The 20,343-nt window shown below is 39.9% G+C and overlaps 1 long non-coding RNA gene across 1 annotated transcript; it reads left to right on the top strand.

The window, feature by feature from the left end:
• The first annotated feature begins 4,026 nt into the window (after nt 1–4,026).
• LOC126959372 (uncharacterized) lies at nt 4,027–15,957 on the top strand. The gene is made up of 4 exons (XR_007727507.1): nt 4,027–4,066; nt 5,678–5,733; nt 12,787–13,413; nt 15,192–15,957. It is a non-coding gene; the product is annotated as an uncharacterized LOC126959372 (long non-coding RNA).
• The last annotated feature ends 4,386 nt before the right edge of the window (nt 15,958–20,343 follow it).

Raw genomic sequence — 20,343 nt, forward strand, 5'->3', positions numbered from 1 at the left:
ACAGAAATATTTGTGTTTTTGACTGTGGTCTATACTTGCAATGACAGATGCTGCTATGTGTTCACTACACCATGTCCCTTTCCTGTTTGGGCACAAAGCTAGGCTACATGTTCCCAGACTCCCTTGCAGTTAGATGAGAGCCATGGGACTAAATTCTAGATGACAGAATGAGGGCAGGAGTGATGTTCACCCCACGTGGCCTTGGTCCATAAAAACTTGTGGAATCTTCCATGCCCTCTTTCATCTATTGGCCAGATATAAAGGTCCCCGGATAGGCAGAAAATGGTGGGGATTCAAGACAAACTGGAGCCCTGTGCAGTAGTGTGTATCTGTGGCTGCAGTGCTTGGAAGACTGAGGTTGGTGAATCCAGGAGTTTGAGTCCAGTCTGGGCCACATAGTGAGTCCCTGTCTCTTAAAAGAAATGAGGAAGAAGAAGGAGGAGGAGCAGGAGGAGGAGGAGGAGGAGGAGGAGGAGGAGGAGTAGAAGAAGAAGAAGAAGAAGAAGAAGAAGAAAGAAGAAGAAGAAGAAGAAGAAGAAGAAGAAGAAGAAGAAGAAGAAGAAGAAGAAGAAGAAGAAGAAGAAGAAGAAGAAGAAGAAGAAGAAGAAGAAGAAGAAGAAAGAAGAAGAAGAAGAAGAAGAAGAAGAAGAAGAAGAAGAAGAAGAAGAAGAAGAAGAAGAAGAAGAAGAAGAAGAAGAAGAAGAAGAAGAAGAAGAAGAAGAAGAAGAAGAAGAAGGAGGAGGAGGAGGAGGAGGAGGAGGAGGAGGAGGAGGAGGAGGAGGGGTGCGGGGAAGTAGGTGGAGGAGAAGGAAGAGGGAGGAAGAAGGAAGAAAGAGGAAGAGGAGGAGAAGGGAGTAAAAAGGGAGGAGGAGGGAGGAAGAGGAAGGAGGAGAAGGGAGGAAGAGGAAGAAAGAAGGAAGAAGGAAAGAGTAGGAGAAGGAGGTAGGAGGGAAGAAGAAAGAAGGAAGAAGGAAAGAGTAGGAGAAGGAGGTAGGAGGGAAGAAGAAAGAAGGAAGAAGGAAAGAGTAGGAGAAGGAGGTAGGAGGGAAGCAGAAAGAAGAAAGGAAGGAGCAGAAGCGGAAGCAGCAGCCTGAGTCTGGCAGAGCAGAACAGAGTTCCTGTATTGACTGCATTTGAATTGTGAGGTGAGGAAGAATAACTTGGTTTTGTGTTAAGTCACTGAAACCTTTGAGGTGCTTGCTACAGCCTTTAACCTATTTGACAAATAAACCTTCCAAGCCACAATCCTATATTGGGGTCATCTTTTGGGTGGGATGGTTCTCCAATTTTTCTCTGCAACATCCAAAATCTATTTCCAATACCCACCCAAACTCTGAAAACAGAAGCTATGTCCTCCAGAGGGAGATAGAAAAAAAAATTTCATTCTTTTGGTACTCTGTGTTTTCCTATTTGTTTCTGACAAGAGCCCTTTTAGGAAGGGACTACCCCCCATTTCAAAGGTAAGAACAACGAAGCTCAGAAAGGTTTTGCAACTTGTCTAAAATCACACATCCAGCTGGTCTTTTGCAGAGCCTGGTCTACCTGTGCTAGCCTGCCTGTCCTGAGCATCCTTCCGGAGACCAGCACACTAATTTACAATGTGATTATGAAACAGCTGCAGCTATACAATGTGCTGCTGCCACTTCAGACCAAATATGGGACTTTTTAAATGGGATCTATCGTACCTTCATTGGAAAAATAACTAATAATCTTATTCCATTAGTAGAGCAGGACGGCATTGGGGGAAGCCATATTGTGGCAGGGAAGTCTGTTGGGACTCTTCTCTGTGTCCTGCCTGGGCCCTTCAGGGGCACCCCTTGCCCATGACAACAATGCACTTCACCAGGGATTAGTGTCAGCATTCAGATCCTATCACAGGCTCACTCCAGAGTATTTCTAAACATAGCTCTCCAAGTGTTCTAATTTCAAATACCATGTGATCTGGCTTCAAAATTATTTCCTTATCTCTAAAATGGAGACACAAGACTGCAGTGAGGAACAAATCGAATGTAACAGTGCATTAGTTATTGATTGAGGCATAACAAATCACTCTGAAATTTAGTGGCCTAAAATATTTATTTCTTCTTTTAGCTTTTCAGTGAGTCAGGACTCCAGGTATGGTTAAGCTTAGTCCTCTGGCTCTGGGGATTTCATAAGGCTGCAATCAAAATATGGGCTGAAGCTACCATCATCGGAAGGCTCTCTTAGGAAAGCCCTGTCTCCTAGCTCATTCCCACAGTTGTGGGAAGAATTCAGTTCCACTCAGTCTGTGAGAGACAAGCCTTAGTTCCTCATGAGCTAATGCCTGGAGCGCTCACTCAGTTCCTTGCCACATCGGCCCGTGCACAGAGCATCTCACACCATGCCCGTTAGATTCATCAGAGCAAAAAAGCCAAAAAGAGCCAGAGAGAAGACAGAAATTATGAGATTGTAACTCAATCTCATAAGTGACATTCTATCACTTTTGCCATATTCTAGTTGTTAGAGACAAATCACTAAGTCTAGCCCACATTCAAAGGGAGATTATACAAGAGTATGGATACCAGTGGGTGGGGATCACCGTAAGCCCTCTTAGAAACTGCCTACCACACTGTGCAAATACATTATTCTCAGGCACCCAATAAATGGCAATAGTAATTACTATTACTGTTATTATTGATGATGATGATGATGATGATAAAAATATTATAAGACAACAGGTATTTTTGAACCCAGCCAGATTACCTGGGTTAAAATCTCTCCTTAGTCCATCCCGGCTAACACGGTGAAGCCCTGTCTCTACTAAAAATACAAAAGAATTAGCCAGGCGTGGTGGTGGGTGCCTGTAGTCCCAGCTACTCAGGAGGCTGAGACAGGAGAATGATGTTAACCCAGGAGGCGGAGCTTACAGTGACCGAGATTGCGCCACTGCACTCCAGCCTGGGTGACAGAGTGAGACTGTTTCAAAAAAAAAAAAAAAAAGAAAACAATTCTCCTTAGTTTCTCATTTGCTATGTGACTTCAAACAAGTTACATAACCTCTCTCTCTCAGTTCCTCATTTGTAAAATTGAGGTAATAATAGGCTTTATCTCATAGGTTTCTTGTAAAGGTTAAATGTAGCTTAAAACTAAATCATGGTAAACATTTAATATATATTAGTGAACACTGAGATTACTAATTTTGTTATTTCTCTGCCTCTTGCTTAGGCAGCTCAGTTGATCAACTATTGTCACAATAATGCTGCAGAACAAACACCCTCAAAATCTCAGGGCATAAAATCATGACTATTTCTTGCTCATGGAGCATCTCAGGTCCTGTGTCTCTCATCCTCCTATTGGAACCTGTAGTCAACCAGGACATGTTTTTCTCATGACAATGGTAGAAACCCATGAGACAAGCCCTACTGCAAAATCTCACTTCAAGCCCTTGTTGGAGTCACATCTGCCAACAACCCAAACTAAGTCACATGACCAAACTCAAAACCAAGTGTGAAATATATGCTTCCTGTTGGAGAAAGTGCAGTTATATGGGTTTTAGGGAGTGGGATATGGATAGGAAGGATGTGAAACATTGGGGCCAGCAGTTCAATCTTCTATATATACTCGTCTTACACTTTTAGAAGAGAATGGTAGAAGTAATAATGTCTGAAACGTGGTAGTGGAGAATAGAGAGTTAGAGGGAAATAAACATATGCCAAGTATTTGCTAAGCTGAACACTATCTAGGTTTATTTCAGCATCACAACTCCTTACCTGTGTATATAGTTGACCCTTGACTGATTTTTTTAAAATGAAACATACAAACTTTATTAAACAAAAGTAGCAGGTAAAGTCGAACAGGCACTTACATTAAGAGAAAAACTGACAGGAAGAACTTTTATCTTAAACATCTTACAGTAACCTACTTGCAGTTGTATTTAACTTGCAGTTGTATTTAACTACTGCAGTTGCATTTAAGCTACAGCACTTTACTTGTCTCTTGTCATTTAACCTTTACGAGAACCCTATGACATAAAGCCTATTATTACCTCATTTTTACCAATGAGGAACTGAGCTCTGTTGCTATGAAGAATACAGCTCATGCACAGGTATGGATGAGAGATTTGTACATTTCTTGAGTATTCACTGAATACTACCTTACATACATAGGTACATTAAATTTGAAAAAGATTTGACGATTCCCAGATAAACTTCATTTTTGTTGATTTTTTTGAAGAGATTGTCTAAAGAGAAGAATATGTTGTTCTGGCTCATGAATCATGTCATGAACCCAACCTAGACTCTGTTGGACACCAAGTCTCCTCCACTCCTCTTCAGATGTCAGATGAGTCAGATGAGTCATAAGATAGGTCGACCCTTGATCAATTGTATACACAGATAAGGAGCTGCGATGCTGAAATGATACCATTCACAGGGGATGGGATCTAAGACCTCCAAGGATACCAATCCACGGATGCTCAAGACCATTATATAAAATAATATAGTATTTACATGTAACCTACACACATCCCCTGTTATACTTTATCATCTCTAGATTACTTATGATACCTTATATGGTGTAAACACTGTATAAATCATTGTTATACTGTATTGATTTTTATTTGTATCTTTTTTGATTTTTTGTTTATTTTTTTGGATATTTTCGATCTGTGGTGGAATCTGGGGATGTGGAACCCACAGATATGGAAGGTCAACTGTACTATCTTCATTGTTTAATTCAAGAAACTGAGGCATAGAACATTGCCTGTGGCTTGCCTGAATCTAGTTTTCTTCTTAACACCCCACCCACTGCTGTGGGATGCTTGACCATGTATAGATATGGTCACTGGGAAGGGAACTTGGGGCTGGGACTGGCCTTCACAAGGCAACTGGTCTTGATCACCACTACATGAGGAAGGTCTTTATTTCTAGATGGCCACAGTTTTAACAGTTAGAGGGAAGATCAGAGATTACCATCCACCCCTCTCATTAGCTAAAGAAACTGAATATCAGAGAACAGAAGGCACCAAATGAATGGGTGGTAAAACCAGGATTGGAAACTCATCTCTGGAGCTCCAGGGCTTTTTCCAGTTTCTCCAACTACTCCTCAGTGTAGGGCTCTAATCCCTGTCTAAATGCAAATTTCCCTGGGAAGAGGGCTTCATCTGACCTTTGTATTGAATGTGATTAACAGTGGAAAGCAGAGTCTGCAAATATTTAAGTACCTGAGGAATAAAGATTAGCCCCAGAAAAGATACGACTCTGCCCACCTCCTGCTGAACCTCGTTACTGTAAGTGACTACGCAAAGACCTTAATCAGCGCTCAGGTACAGATGTGACCACGGCTTCATCTAAGTTAACTATAGAAGGGGAGCTCTAGAGGTACCATAGAGATCCTCTCCTAAGGAACAGAGATTTAAAAGGCTTGTCTGGAGTCGCACCACAAATCAGAGACAAAAGAAAGATTAACTTTCATTTCTATGATCTTCAGGGCAATGTCATGTCTCTATACCCAGTCGGGCAGTATTTGGACCACTCTTTCCCAAGTGCGCAATACAGTCGCTGTCCTGCTTGTTGAACCTGTAGACGACGTTTATCTCCAAATGAGCCTTTAAAAGCAACATGTGTTCTTAAAAAGGGAGTGGGTGAAAGAATCTACTTAAGACTCACAACCTTAATAGTCATTGATGTTTTTTTCTCCCAATTTAATTACATTGCAGGACATATTTGGCTAAGACACAGCTACTTATGATGTCTACATAAATAACATGATCAGGTAAGTTTCAGTTCACTCTTCTCTTGATTCTACTTTTACTTCTAGATTAATATTACTTTTCAGCCAGTCTCAGTGGCTCATGCCTGTAATCTCAGCATTTTGGGAGACCAAGGTGGGCGGATCACTTAAGGCCGGGAGCTGGAGAACAGCCTGGCCAACATGACAAAACTCCATCTCTACTGAAAATACAAAAAATTAGCCAGACGTGGTGGTACACAGCTGTAATCCCAGCTACTCGGGAGGATGAGGCACAATAATCACTTGAACCTGGGAAGGCAGAGATGGCTGTGAGCCGAGATCATGCCACTCCACCCCAGCCAGAGCAACAGAGCAAAGCTGTCCAAAAAAAAAAAAGAAGAAGAAGAAGAAGAATATAACTTTTCCTGTCTCATTTGTAATGTGATAGCAAAGTAAGTGACAAGGTTTAATTGTCTCTGGAAGAAAAGCTTTTAAAAATGTATTCTGTAATACGCAACATATTTAGAGCTTACGATAAGCAATTTCTCTCAGGAGGAAGTTTTTCAAGGAAAAAAAAGTGACTCTAAAAGTAATTTCAGCAGCAAAGTAGATTAAATATCCACCATATTAGTCACAGAGCATTAGATGGAATTGAATTGACTGAGCAGAGGTCAAAGAGTGGCTGAAGTTTTTAGCCCACCAGAGGAGCAATAAAATCCAACCATACTTAAAATCATTAACTTTAAACCCTTTGATATGAGATCCAAAACCTCAGTGCTCATACTAGGAACTTCCAAATGCCATGCCTGGTAAAAGAATAAATCCCTTCAAAAGATCTACATTTCATGAAATACTTTAAGGGGAGTAGAAAGCAACAGAAAGAAACTGGAATTTCCAGGTTTCTCTAAAAAATCTCCAAAAATATATTTCTGCAAGGCTTATTAAACAAACTTCTGTTCCACCTTCCAAAACATTCTCAGGCCAGTGTGCTCCAACTGAACGTAATCTGTCAAAGACTTAAAGTTGATTTCTGGAAAGAAAGGCAAACCTCATGGGTGTGACCTTTCTCCTTTCCCTTCCCTCCTCTCAGCCCTAGCAAAGGTCTGAATCCTCATGGCCACCCTTCTGGGAGGTCCTGAACTCATACCTGAGGGGCAGTGACTTCAGGGTTCTTTGGTTTTGTTGTACTGTTTTATTTGTAACAACATCAAACTGGCTACAAGTCACCTAAAAAGGCACACTATGTGAGAAATCTAAGACCTATAGTGCCCTTGCACAGTCAAAAGGAAAGTAACTTGAAGTAAGTCTCTGAACTTAGAAGTTGATCAGCAGAGACAACACAAAATTGAAGCAATGACTGGCAAGTAAACATACTGGAGAAAGGGTCTCATATTATCAAGCTAATTCCTAAATAACAGACTGTGAAGGACAAAAGATAAATGCAGCTTTCCTAACCATTAAACAACTTCTCTGTTCTTTCCTCCATTTGAAACTAGTTTGCTCGTCATTGCTAAGTGCACTGAGTTCTGTATCCATTAGTTAACAAAATCAATTTTTGAATATCTATTAAGGGTGCAAGCAGTGTGTCAGTAAATGATGTGATGTCCTCTTTACAGGTGGTTATAGGGAAGAATGAAATGCTGATTTTAGGGGGAAATTTTGCTTTTAATTACCACTGTATTTATAACTAAACTGAAATTGTTTGTTCCTGAGAAAGCAGGTAGTTGATAGAATTTTCTGAGTGCTCAGACTAATGTACCTTTGGAATAATGTTTTAGGAAAAAAAATGTGTGCGGTTGGGCACGGTGGCTCACGACTATCATCCCAGCACTTTGGGGGCCGAGGCGGGTGGATCACTTGAGGCCAGGAGCTCAAGACTTGCCTGGCCAACACGGCAAGACCCCATCTCTACTGAAAAAAAAAAAAAAAAAATTAGCCCGACATGGTAGCACATGCCTGTAATCCCAGCTACTCCAGAGGCTAAGGCAGGAGAATTGCTTAAACCTGGGAGGCAAAGGTTGCAGTGAGCCAAGATGGCGCCATTGCACTCCAGCAAAAGAATCTGTCTAGGATTTAAAAAAAAAAAAAATGTGTCCAATAAAGGTAAATGTATGTGAATTTGAGTGATGAAAACTACAGCATTTTAAAAGACAGTGAGCATTACATTGCTGAGCAGGCAGTAAAAGTTCAACTTTTGACAGCATGAGGAGAAACAGGATCTCCAAACACTAAGAGTTGGATCAGGAACAGACACATCCCCATGTGGGTTTAGCTGCTCTTGCACGGGCCAAAGAACCACCGCTAAGCCGTGAGGTTGGGCAGAACCACGTACGATTAGGAAGCTACTCTGGAATGTGAGAAGCTGTGCTATTATAATTCAATTAAGAAGCATTTATATTGAGAAAGGATAGTCCTATGAAAAGTTAGGAGACCTAAATAAGCCTGTATGTGTAAACAAGCCTGTATGTATGTGTCTGTGTATGCATTTATGACATATATGGCATCTGTGAGGGATTTTCTAAAACTTTAGTAGGAAGCCAGGCGCCGTGGCTCACTCCTGAAATTCCAGCACTTTGGGAGGCCAAGGCAGGCGGATCACCTGAGGTTAGGAGTTCAAGACCACCCTGGCCAACACAGTGAAACTCCGTCTCTACTAAGAATACAAAAATCAGCCGGGCATGGTGACTGTAGTCCCAGCTACTCGGGAGGCTGAGGCAGAACTACTTGAACCTGGGAGGTGGGGGCTGCAGTGAGCCAAGATAGCACCACTGCACTCCAGCCTGGGCAACACAGTGAGACTCTGTCTCAAAAAAATAAATAAAATAAAACTTTAGTAGGAGAGCTTTAGGAAGGGAATTGCATAGATTATTCACCACTCATTGACTGTGTGAGTTTGTACAACCGGCTTCACTTTCTTCTGCCTCATTTTATGTGTCTGTTAGATACAGGTCATAGTAACAGTTCTAATATTATGTGGTTATTGCAAAGATTCACTGAATTAATACATGTAGGCATTAGAACAATACTTGGTACATACAAAGCACTTAAATATTTGCTTTTATTATGTTTTTTTTTTTTTTAGTAAGTACTGAATACACATGGTACACAATTTAAAAGGTATGAATTGATACATGGTGAAAAATAAGTTAGCTTTCTATCACTATCCCCTGGACTCCCAGTTCTCTTCCCTCAGGCAGTCATGGTTACCAGATTTTCATGTAAACTTTTAGAGATATTATATACATGTAATACGTGCATGTCTATACTTTAAAGAAAATCAATGGTGGAATACGCTGAACATCATTCTGCACTTTGCTTATTTCACTTAATATCCATTTTGAAGATATTTTCATATCAGTTCTTATAGGAAAAGACCTGCTCACTTCCATAGCAATATATGGTATTTTATTAAATATAAGTGCCCTGATTTATTAAGCAGTTCCCTTTGGATATACATGTAGATTGTTTCAATCTTTTGCTGTCATAAACAGTGTTTCAGTGTGCCCATGTAAATAGACATCGTTGTGCATATGTATGTTTATATCTGTAGGAAAAATGCCTACAAGTGAAATTACTGGGTCAAAGAATATGTACATGCCTGATTTTGACAAAATTGTTCAACTGTCTGAAAGGAGATCTTCAGATGTGCATGATACTTTGTCCAGTTAAATTACGTTGCAAACAAAAGATATTTCATGTCATAACTGTTTTGAGAGTTGGAGTCTTATTCTGTCACCTAGGCTAGAGTACAGTAGCACAAACATAGCTCACTGCATCTTCGACCTCCTTGGCTCAAGTCATCCTCCCCCTGCAGCCTCCTAAGTAGCTGTGACTGCAGTCATGCACCACCATGCATGGCTAACTTTTAAATTTTTGGTAGAGATTGGGGTCTCACTATGTTGCCCAGACTGGTCTCAAACTCATGGCCTCAAGCAATCCTCCTGCCCCAACCTCTAGAGTCAGTGGGATTACAGGTGTGAACCACTGTACCTCCCCTCATATAATAATTTTTAAAGGAAGAAATCTATCTGCCATCCAATATCACTTGATGTAAAATGCCTTATAATTTTTAAAAGATTATTTGTAATTATTTTTACCAAGTCATCTTCTCCTCCAGAAGTTATACAGCTAATGAAGTAAGTTTGCTCAGTCTGGATACCTATGGTAGATTGTGTGTCTGTAAAATTTACCCTGATTACATTATAAAAATAGAATTTAGGGCTGGAAGTCAACAGAGAAATTATTTCTCCAATCCTCTCATCTGACAGATGAGAACTTAAGGGACACCTGGTTTAGGTTATGTACCCATGGTGAGATGTGGCACCAGTGGCAGGAAAAGGCCTAGAAGTCGGGGGCCCTCATTCAGGGTCAGGCCTCCCTCTTCACATTTGATTGTCTCTTCCCATATTTTAGAATCTGGATACTTCATGAAGCCCAAATCAGAAGACAAGAAGTAACATTCAAACTTATATAAGAGTAATTTTTTATAATTAGGCAGGGATTAGGGGTGGCAATGGTGGGTAAAGACTGCAATTCACATATCTATGTGTCTAACTGGGATAGCGAGGAAATAAATAAGGTCCTCTGAAAATTATGTCTAACAACAAATATTGAGGACATCAACAGTTGTGTCAATAAAATCAACACTTCTATGGTTCTTCTCTGATGAAGTACGCCAAAATATCTCTTTATGTCTTTTATATCTTTAGACATACGAAATGTTTCATTTCCAGAGAGGTTGTACATATAGTTTTCTGAAGAATAAAATATTTTTCTTGAGCAAAATTCAGTGAAATGAATGTAATAGCACTTAATACATAAGCTAAAGCTTATTTCATAGGTAGCAAAAAAACAAATTCTCCCCTCAAATTCAGAAGTTCTCCCTCAAAATATAACTCCCTTTGAGGTGCACTTTCTCAGAAGGCAGTCAACAGTAGTCAAATATTTGTACAGCACCCATTTTAACGTTCCACATAGAAGATGACAGGCTGGGAGAATTAACTGTAAATCAAGAAACTGGTTTTTAGCATTAACATCAAAAACATGAATATCATCTTTTTATTATAAATAAGTAATTGTATTTAAAATTAGACTCGTTTACATAACATAAATTCATATCTGATGAAAGGAAAAACATAAATAATCAAAACACTCCATAGCATCCCTTAAGAGAGGCTGAAGAACAGTGTTTAAGAAATACTATCTGTGACTTCCATAATGAGACAGCAGCATCATTTTGTTTCCTACGATACAAGATTCTCCATAGAACATCTTTTATTTACCCCATACATAAAACACCAAAGCTAAAAGTTGACGTGGCCTCACATAAAATTAGCTCTGCTACAAATCCCAAACCATGTACATAGAGTGACTAATTATTTCCCTGCTTATTTGGCTGGTATCATTAGAGTACATCTCATTTTACTGTTTTTGTATGTGCTTTTACATGTTTCTCCAATTTGATATTATCTGTTACAAACAGTCAGCTACTTACCGGCTGCTTCCAAAGTATTTTATAACAAGCCCAGGCGGGTGCTTAATGAGCCTATTACAAGAGCTGCAGGGAGAAGAGGCTTTTGTGAGCCCCTTTCTGCCTGTCCCCTTTTGAGTTTATAAGGTGGGAGAAAGCTGTCGAGAGCAGAGTTTAAATGAGCCTTTGCTGGCTGATCTACCTGTGAATAGGACTGGTGTGTTTCAGTTAGAAAGTGAGTGGCTCCAGGGAGCATCTTTTAGGGCTTAATTTGGCAGCTGCATAAGCCTCCTGACTGGGTGCTTCCAGAGCCTGGGCCCTTCCAGAGTCTGGACAGATAAATTCTCACCTTCACACCAAGCATAAACTTGAGCAAAAAACTCTTTTCTGGACTCTGATGTCAGTCTGCTTCTTAAAGAACAGGGTCTAGTCCCATAAATTCTACTGGATATAAATGATTAGATTAGACTCAGTGCCATAGTAAAGACTCCTAAGAGCTGAGGTCAGAGCAACCAGCAATTTTATCCTACCTCTGCCCCTTACCAGCTCTGGGACCTTGAGCAAGTTACTTACTAAATCTATTTGTGTTTCAGTTTCCTCATCTGCAAAATAGGCGCGATAATCATGCCTCCCTCAATTGCTTTGAGGATTAAGTGTTGCATGTAAATTACTTACTTTGCACAGGTTTCTTATTGTCTGTGGCTGCTCCCAGTACATAGTGAGTGTTTTCTGTGGGAAGTACAGATTCATATCCTCCTCACTGCCCACCAGAGAGCCAGTAAAAAGAGGGGACACCCAAATGCTTATTTGAATAAAATTTCTAAGTGTGTTAACACACTACAGTTGGTTCAAAAAAAAAAAAAAAAACTTAACACAAAAAATAGCAATTTTTTATTTAAAAAATTTACAAACCCTTGTATCAAATATTATGTTTATTGCCTAATAATGTATTTTGTTTTATTTTGTTATTTGCTATTGAATTTCTCCAACACTATCATCCCAGTCAGAGCAGGTAGCCCAGCCCTTTGTATTTTTGTATTTCTCTATCCAAAAAGTTTTCTAGAATTGAAAGTAGATATTCAAGGACTCTTTCTGTATTTTGTGAAAGATTAAACAAGGCTGGATGTGGTGGCTCATGCCTGTAATCCCAGCGCGTTGGGAGGCCGAGGCAGGTGGATCACTTGTGCCCAGTAGTTCGAGATCAGCCTCAAACATAGCAAAACCCTGGGCAACACAGCGAAACCCTGACTCTATGAAAAATACAAAAATTCACCAGGCATGGTAGCATGCACGTGTAGTCCCAGCTACTCGGGAGGCTGGGGTGAGAGGGTCGCTTGAGCCTGGGAGGCAGAGGTTGCAGTGAGCTGAGATTGCACCACTGCAGTCCAACCTGGGCAACAGAGTGAGACTTTGTTTAAAAAATAATAATAAAAGCTAAACTAGGATACTCACATGGGTGTGTGGTGTGTGTGTACATAGCGTTTGTGTTTCTGTGTGTGTGTTTTACATTGAATTTGGAAGGCTTTAGGCATTCAGTTACTCTCCAGCTACTAAAGCCCCCAGCCCTCTCTTTCCTTTTATACCTAATCCACTTAGTGTATTTATTCTTACCTCTTTGCCCCTAGAGGACTTTGACCCAGCAGTCCTGGAAGCTCACGAAGACACTGTGCTGTGATCCTGGAAAGAAAGGGAAGAGAGAGAAGGCCACGTATGGTGGCTCACACCTGTTATCTCAGCACTTTGGGAGGCCAAAGTAGTAAGATTGCTTGAAGTCAGGAGTTCAAGAAAGGGAAGAGAGGAGCACTGTAGGTGAAGGCTGAGGCAGAGCTTTCTCTGAACTAAAAGAGGCCAGATGTTGGCAACAGTGCCTCTGCGGGAGAAACTGAGCCCTGCACTATGTTCGAAACAGAAGCTCAAAGGGGAAACCCCAGAAAGAAACTCCCAAAGTCACCCCTGATTCTTCCACGTCCCAAACCTGATATAAAAGCCATGAAGCCACTGGACCGAGTGACCATGAGGCAGCAGCCCCTGAGAGTGTCAGAATTCAAGTATGGCTTGGTGGCCTGTGATAGATGGCCAGGTGAGGAAGCCTTCCTAATATCTTGGTGCTGTGTCACTCCCCAGGAGCTAGGCCAACTATGGGAATGAAGAGGAAATGGAAAAGAACCCAGAACGCCTGACCACCAACCCAGCAGGATGGCTGCTGGGGTCTTATTAAATTAGTAAAAAAGAAAACAAAAGTGATTTGTCAAGTAAGTCACAGCTCACTTCATCGCTATCTTTTTTACCGTGATCTATTTTATGCTGAATTAAAGAAAATAAATGCTACACTGCAATAAGAGAATGTTACAATTATGCTACTATATCTAAAGTAAGCGTGTGTGTTAGAGGCCATTTCAATGTTGAAAATTTTGAGGTTCAGACCTGCTAAGCATTCTCCCTCCTTACAAGTGCTGTCCTCTGGCCCATTAGGGTAGTGGCCTTATTAAACAAGAATATACTTATAACCCAGGCAGGACATGCATTCTGCAGTTGACCATGGGCCTAATTGGAGGCCCCATATGCTTTTGATACATGCCAGCCACAAAAGCATTTGAGTTTTATTTATTTTCTTTTTTTATTTAATTTTTTAAAAATTGCTGTGAGTACATAGCAGCTGTATATATTTATGGAGTACGTGAGACGTTTTGATACAGGCATGCAATGTGAAATAAGCACATCAGCATTCTGAGTTTTACATTCAGGATGTAGAAACCCCAGGGGCAATGCTTTCAGATACCCTGACTCCCTATGCTGAATTCCACCTTCACTCCATCTCACTGACTTGGTTTTTTTTTTTTTTTTTTTTTTTTTGAGACGGAGTCTCGCTCTGTCGCCCAGGCTGGAGTGCAGTGGCCGGATCTCAGCTCACTGCAAGCTCCGCCTCCCGGGTTTACACCATTCTCCTGCCTCAGCCTCCCGAGTAGCTGGGACTACAGGCGCCCGCCACCTCGCCCGGCTAGTTTTTTGTATTTTTAGTAGAGACGGGGTTTCACCATGTTAGCCAGGATGGTCTCGATCTCCTGACCTTGTGATCCGCCCATCTCGGCCTCCCAAAGTGCTGGGATTACAGGCTTGAGCCACCGCGCCCGGCCTACTGACTTGGTTTTAACATGAATTTAAAATGCGTTCTTTTCCTTCTCTAAGTAAATGAAACTGGTAGGGTTTATTTGAAACAGAAAGTGTTGGTGGAGCACGGTGGCTCAGCACTCGGGGAGGCTGAAGCAGGAGATCACTTGAGCCCAGGAGTTCAAGACCAAGTTGGGCAACATAGGGAGACCCCATTTATATAAAAAATACAAAAACTAGCCAGGCATAGTGGCACCTGCCTATAGTCCCAGCTACTTGGGAGGGTGAGGTGGGAAGATGGCTTGAGCCCAGGAGTGGGAGGCTGCAGTGAGCCATCCACGATCCAGCCTGGGGGACAGGGCGAGACCCTGTCTCAAAGAGAGAGGAACAGAGAGAGAGGGAGAGAGGGAGAGGAAGAAAGAAAAGGTCTTCACAAGTAGCTCAAAAACAACATTTGTCTTCCAATCAATCTCTCCAGTATATTTTGGTGACTAAATATTTTACTCTACTTTTGTCTCCAAATGTGTTTTCCTTCCTTCCTTTCTTCCTTCCTTCCCTCCTTCCTTCTTCTCTCCCTCCCTCCCTCCCTCCCTCCCTCCCTCCCTTCCTCCCTCCCTCCCTTCCTTCCTTCCTTTCTTCCTTCCTTCCATCCTTCCCTTTTTTTTCTTCCCTGAGGAAAGCAATGCTTTATTCATATCTTTGGTCCAACTAATGAAAGCCTCAAAAAATAAAACTATTGCTAATTACCTCTGTGACTTAATGACTGACCACCAACGGGATCCAGACCAGATTCAAGTGTGATTCGCATTGTTGGCTCATGTCTGAACTCTTCACCCTTAGGCTGTATAATACAGTTTGTTACAAGCCACAGACTTTTTCTATTATGCCGAAAGAGCATAATTTCATGTTTTCTGTGTTTCAGTTACGTCACTGCCATTTTTAGGAGAAATTGTGATCCTGTCACCCTTTTCCAGTAGAAGAGATGTGGCCTGCTCACAACGCAGATTCACCTCCAATAGTGACCTCCTGAGCAAAAAGAGAAATCCATTTCCATGTTCATTTGGGCCTTTGGCCTGCCTACTGAGTAGGCCTGCAAGGCTGAAAACCATGCTAATTACATAAGTGATTTAATTTCGATAATGTAAGAGCTGACCATTAGATATCAAACCAGATTTGAGAGGGATTTGCTCTGCTTCATGATGTCAGAATTGTCCACCATTAGGCTGCTTCATGCAGACTTTCTTTTTTTTTTACTAGTTGAAAGTATTTATAAATAATTTCAAAGATTAAAAAACATCAAGAAATTTTAAAAGTCAAAAGTATACCAAGGTTCTTGTGTGTAGATAATATACAAACGTAAAATAGAGAGGGTTTGTACCAGACCTTAAAATGTGATTGACTTAGAGGCTCAGGTATGATTAACTTGATTTTTTTATTTTTATTTTTTTTGCTTCTGACACAAACTAATCATAGAAAATGTCTTTTTCCAACCACTGTAGAGTTTAGTTTGGGGTACCTTGTAGAAAATTGATCCCAGCTACTGTGGATATAGTCAAGAAGAGACATCATTTCAAATGTTTGATGTGATCCATTAGGAAAATTCCAAATATTGCCACAGGTTAATCTTACCCTGCATAGCAAAGTGGTTTCTTTCCTGCAAAGATTAGTATCCTTAAGATTTATTAAATCCTGCATCAACTGTATCTTGTTGTTTTCTATTGCGGTTTATTCAACACCGAGTAGTCTTTCAGGACAGAGACATAAAGATCTACTGTCTCAGTTCCAAACACACTAATCTCATATCTTTCCATCAGAATTTCTTCTCATATGTTTTATGGAAATGTGGAAATATTCAAAAATAACCAATATTCACTTCATCAGTTTGACATCATGAATGGAAGTCAATAGAAGTGAGGCATCCTTTTCTCTAATAGGACACAGACTTCTGTGTGGTTTGATTTTTGATGACACCAATCACCAAAGCATAACTCTGAAACTGACTCCTACTCATTCTCAATTTGGCATCCTATCCCTACCCCTATAATTCACTTCTGGGGCAGAATTGTGGTCATTTCTAATAGCACCCACAGTTACTTAATTACTAGAGTAATTGGTCACTTGTGTGCTCACAATCAGAGGCAAATGCTTGATTTCCACCTCAAACAGCTGGTATTATTTTTTTTAGCAGAATTTCTACCTGAAATTAGAAACTGCCACCCAAATCGGAGGTGCAAAAAATGATTTACCTAAAATTTGGGCAGAATCAATTTCTCATTTTGATAATGGGAACTAGTAATTGAGAGAAAATAAATAATGAGCGTTGTTTCTGTGACCTTAAGAAATCTCTGCAGGAAATAATGAAAGGCAATTGTACTAGGGATGTGGTGAAGGGAGAGAAAGGAAGAAAGGAAGATATAGAGGAAGGAAAGGAGAGAGACAGACAGATGAAAGAGAGGAGAATCAACAATTCTAGAGAAAAATAATACCACCTTATCAAAATGTGCATGCTACCTTACCAAAGCATGCCTGACTTCTATCATTTAAATCAGAACTGCAAGAATGAGGCTCAATTGATCAATGTCTTTTCCCAGATAACAGAGGAGAATGCTTAATATCCCACTATATTTTTTTTGTTCTTAAAAACTACCACCTCCATGCCTGTAGGCTTTTCTCCCCCTAAAGATGTCGTGGGGCCTGGGGAACCACTTAAAGTTCCTTGCCATGCTTGCCCAAGAAACACAAAGTGTTGGTGAAGTATAAACAGAGAGCGCTTTTTCTTTGACCCACTCTGCAGTGTGATGGGGTAGTGTTGTTAGTTTATGTGAGAGAAAATAGCATAGGCTTTCTGAAAAAAAGTGGAATTGGATTAGGGCCTTTGTGCACGCCTCAATGCTGAGGGGAATTAGCAAGAGTTGTAGGCACTTAAAGGGGCCCTCATGCTGAAGCTTATCCCAGATTTTGCACAATAAACATTTGAATATCAACAGTGTTTTGCAACTTGCAGCACTAATGTATAAACTTCTCTCTTTTGAAACTCCCAAATCCTTCCAAATGTCTCTAACACCCTCTACATAAACATATAGGAGCTAGGGTAGAAAACACCTAGTCAATGATGTAAGTCTGCTTTTAAAAAGATCTTTCTCCTTTTCCATCTTCAGGATCTAGAATGTTTTATAATGGTTCGTTGGTTTAAGGACTTTAGATGCTCTATTTAATTTTAATCATTCCACTTTCTTTCAGGCTTTGCATCCTGATATGGGGGATGGGGAGTGTCCAGGAATGGATAAGGATGTGTGGTTGAGTTTAGAACTGTTTCACCAAGATTTTTGTTTTGTTGTTGTTTTAAATATCGGACTCCTTAAAGAGTCTTGTTTTACAAAGAATCCTTCTGAGGGTTTCAAAAGTAAATTCACCTCTGCAAGGAAAGAATGATTTTGTCTGTTAAAGTCTGCTGACTACCTCTTTGGGAATCCACATATGCGAGCCAGTTCCCACCCTGAAAACTAATCTGATACTCAGTCATCCTAACTGAAGACAGTAGGCTGATTTTGTAGTAAGAGCATCCAACATCAAACAGTTATTTGATGTTCCTGATATTAAGCAAGCTCTATTTTTCTCTTTAAAAATTTCAAACTCCCCAAAGTGAATTCAAAATATTGTAGAGGCTTGACGGAGGCTGAAAGGCATTAATTTCTCTCTTCTGAAATCGATCAGCAGACAGACATACTATTTTGTTTCCTGAGAAGAGGATATTTGCTTTTGGTTGCTGGTATAGCAGAATTCTTCCCTTCAGTTCTTTGTGTAATCCATTATAGCAATGGTGTCACTTTATAAGATTTGATGCTCTTAATTTTGTACTAAAGCAAACACTTGGGATGCAAGCACATTTTTCATCAAAATCTACATCGGCAGTTTATGGAAGTTAATGAATAAACGGATCCCCTTCTTGCTTTCCAGCATGTGTTATCTAGAGATGATTCTAAGCAACTCAGCCTGGCAGTAATGTATTCCATCCAATTGAGGAGTTTGCAGGAAAATATATCTACAGTGACCCAACAGAGTAGTAAAACACTTGTTTGAAATTATTTTTTGTAACTGTGCTCATTTCATGCCTGAAAAGACGGTGGTAAAAATCTCATTGCACCAGGAGCTGGTTGGGGGGCTGGGGGGAATGAAGACATAACTGTTCTGCCCAGCTCTGAGGCATGTTGAAGCAGTTTGCCTATTGAATTTGATACAATGATGTGTAGATGAATAAAGTTATCTCCGGTTCTGAATAGGATGGTGTCAGTGGGAGGGTAAGAAGGGGGGGAACTTGGAATCTGAAAAGAATTCTTTTTTTTTTCTTTTTCTTAAAAAAAAAAAAAAAAGGAACTTGAAGGTCAGGGTCCAGCTGCCGGGCAAGAGTAGAACACAACAAAATGCTGGACAGGCCTAAATAAAGACAACTATAGACACCCAGACACACATATTGCAAAAGTTGCTTGCTTCAAGTAACTAATGTATTAACATATATTTCTATAGGCAGAGAGCTATTTTTCCCTTTAGGCTGTCTTAGACTCTGATGAAAACGTAGGAACATCAAGAGCATCTGTAAAAATTACAGCTTTAATGAAACAGATGAAACAGGCCATCAAAGGTAGGAGAAAAGAAGAAATTCTAATGATTATGGCTTAATTCTAATAGATTATAATTATTATGATTGGTATGAACCAGTTTCTGACTGACATTCCATTTTCCCCCATTTAAGCTTTCATTTAAAAGGGGGGTAGGGGGGTGGGCAGGGGAAAAAAACTAACAGCCACTAATTATTCTGCAGGATTTGCTGCTTAACTCAATACAAGGCCTTTAATCAAATAGAGTAAAGAGATAAAACCTTTAAATGTGAATCATCACACAGATACACACTTTTCCTTATCCTGTTCTTTTTATATTGGTTTGAAAAGTTAACATTTTGATTTCTAACCATTCCAGTTCTGTGATATAAGGAGATGATCTGAAGAATTTTCGGGTGGTCAGATGGATTGTGACTAAAAGGTTGGGAAGTTTATGATAAATCAACTTGATCATCTAATAAATGTCTGTTGTCTGTTCTTACTGCTGTTGATTGCTTTTTTTATTTTTATTCAAATATGCTGTTATTTTCCAAGAGGTACACTAATGATTGTTAAACACTTATTTTGGTTCAGATGATGCTCATATGTAATCTGATAAGTTTTTTAGAAGACAGAGAGAATGAGAAAAAAAGAGATTGGAGTAGGATAGGGGAGGTGCAGCCTAAAGGGTCTGAAAAATATTAGTTCCCACTGCCATGTTACAGCTGGTTCTTTTCTAGGGAGATATGTCAGAAAAAAAAAAAAAAAAAAAAAAATCTCAGAAATCAAGTTTTAGACTATATACATGTATTTATTTATTTTTACTTTCATCTTAAGGTATTTTAGGGAAATCTTCTCTCCTACCAGATTGACAACATGCTACATAAGAGTTTTTTTTCTCTGTATCTTGCACACTAGTGTGGTGAATTAGTCAACTACAATTTGCCCAATCATGGAAAATCAACATTAACGAAAATCTTATTTTTCTGTATCTTGGCCTCAGAACTGTGTAAGTCCGGAGCCGAAACCTGAACTTACAATTGTAAATATTAATATATATTCTTGAAAGGATATTTTCATAGAAATTAAATTTTATTCTATACTCACAATACAAGGAAAAGTGTCTTACAAGTTGAAAAGTATTTCACATCAATGAAAAATCATGAAAACACTAATAATCATGCATAATAACCTGCATTATCATATTAGCTTGCATTACAATCTTGCATATTTCTACATTTTATCAAAGTCATTTATACTAGTGCTTCTTCTTCCATTCTGTAATGGAAAAAAAAAAAAGCAAAACAGGAACAATCTGTAGATTTAACTGGGTTAAGCTATAGGGTGGCACCATTTTTTTATTCACGACAGTTGTTCCGTACTTCTACCAAAAAAAAAAAAAAATTGGATGAGTTTCTGCATCCTGCGTGTTGCCATTAGGCTATTGACACCCTATTGTGTGGTTGAGAGAGGTAAAGT

Source organism: Macaca thibetana, chromosome 7 (assembly GCF_024542745.1).
Source record: "Macaca thibetana thibetana isolate TM-01 chromosome 7, ASM2454274v1, whole genome shotgun sequence".
Classification (NCBI taxonomy): domain Eukaryota; kingdom Metazoa; phylum Chordata; class Mammalia; order Primates; family Cercopithecidae; genus Macaca; species Macaca thibetana.